Consider the following 2,137-nt stretch of genomic DNA (forward strand, 5'->3'; position numbering starts at 1 on the left):
CAATCTTGGTTACATTTTTAATATGAGGAATAAAACTGAGCTCAGAGTCAAAAATGACACCAAGGTTCTTCACACAGTGTGAGGGATTAAAAATGTGTAGTTTTGGTAAAAGCTTCTCTCTCTGACCTTCGGGACCGATAACTAAAACCTCAGTCTTGTCCTGATTGAGCTGTAGGAAATTATCTGCCATCCATGACTTGATATCTAAAATGCAATTTAAAAGGGTATCAATCGGTCCTGTGTCATCAGGAGACACGGCAATATACAGCTGCGTGTCATCAGCATAGCTGTGAAAGCTGATGCCGTGTCCCCTGATGACATCCCCGAGGGGAAGCATATAAAGATTAAAAAGTAGGGGGCCTAAAATCGAACCTTGAGGAACCCCACATTTAATTTCATGAGTTTTAGAGGAACAAGTATCCATACTTACAAAGAAATATCGGTCTGTGAGATAGGAATAAAACCAGTCAAAAACAGTACCAGAGATGCCCACTAGATTTTTAAGTCTATTTAATAAAATTTGGTGATCTACTGTATCAAAAGCAGCGCTTAGATCCAGTAGCACCAAGACTGTGAGTTTTCTCACGTCTGCAGTGCACCTAATATCATTTAAAATCCTTAAAAGAGCAGTCTCCGTACTGTGGTTCATCCTAAAACCAGATTGATATTTCTCCAAAATATCATTTGTATTTAAAAAATGATTCAACTGGATGAAAACCAGTTTTTCTAAAAATCTTACTTAAAAACGGTAAGTTGGATACGGGTCTGTAATTATTAAAAACGCTCGGGTCAGAACCGCTCTTCTTCAGAAGGGGCTTCACCACCGCCGTTTTAAAGGCAGCGGGGAAGACGCCTGTCTGAAGAGAGCAATTGACTATTTTTAAAATTTGTTCTTCAAAAAATCCAAAAAATGTCTTAAAAAGAAATGTGGGAATTGGATCCAAAAGGCAGGTTGTTGGGTTTACCTGGGAGAAAACTCGAACAAGTGTCCTTGCATCAACCAGGGCAAAACTTTCCAGTGTTTCCTCATGTAAATATGATTGTCCGGGTTTATTAAAACTTGTGTTTTGACGGGCTAAAAGACTGGATCTTATGTCATCGATTTTACTTCTGAAGTGGTCTGCAAAGTCCTCACAGAGAGCATCTGTTGGTCTCTGTGGGGACTTATTAAAATCAGAACTAGTTAAAAGTTCAAAGGTGGAGAAGAGAACCCTGGGGTTGTTTTTATTGACTGTAATGAGGTTTGAGAAATAGGAAGATCTTGCCAGTTTTACTGTTTTATTGTAGGATTTCAGTTGTTCGCATAAAATTTCATAGTGTACTGTAAGTTTACTTTTTCTCCACCTCCTCTCTGCACTCCTGCATTTTCTCTTTGATATTTTGATAGCATTGTTTCTCCACGGGGGTACAGTCTTTGTTTTTGTTGTTTTAATTAAAAGTGGAGCTACTGAATCTAATGATGATTTAAGATGTAGGTTAAAATTGTCAACAATAAGATCACAGGGTGCAGGTAAAATGTCAGCAGGAGTGTTTTTTAAGATCTCGATAAAATTTGCAGTCACCACAGAAGATAGGTAGCGTTTCTTCACTGTTCTGACCGGGACTGCTAGATGGTTAAAACTGGCGATGTTAAAATAGACACAGTAGTGGTCTGACACTGCCAAGTCAACAACAGAGGACACACCAGCAGACAAGCCATAGGTTATAACCAAATCCAGGGTGTGTCCTCTGTTGTGAGTTGGCTGCAAGACGTGCTGTTTAAAATCCAAGCAGTTTAAAAGGTTTGAAAAATCTCTGGATAGTGGGTCCGAGATGTTGTCCATGTGTATATTAAAATCGCCAGTTATTCATATCCTGTTATAACTGGAATATAAAATGGATAAGAATTCTGAAAATTCTGTAATAAAAGAAGTGGAATGATGGGGAGGTCTATAGACGGTAATGCAGAGAATAGGGGGACTGCTAAAAACAAAGGCATGGTGTTCAAACGATAAATAGCTACTAAAAATGATCTCCTTTGATAAAAGAGTATTAATAAAAATTGATGCAGTCCCGCCTCCTCTTTTGCCATCCCTTGTAGAAAATAAAAAGTTAAAATTCGGTGGGCAAGCCTCGTTGAGAGCAACTGGAGCATCTG

Source organism: Filicampus tigris, chromosome 18 (assembly GCF_054856515.1).
Source record: "Filicampus tigris isolate MCC_2025a chromosome 18, RoL_Ftig_1.0, whole genome shotgun sequence".
Lineage (NCBI taxonomy): Eukaryota > Metazoa > Chordata > Actinopteri > Syngnathiformes > Syngnathidae > Filicampus > Filicampus tigris.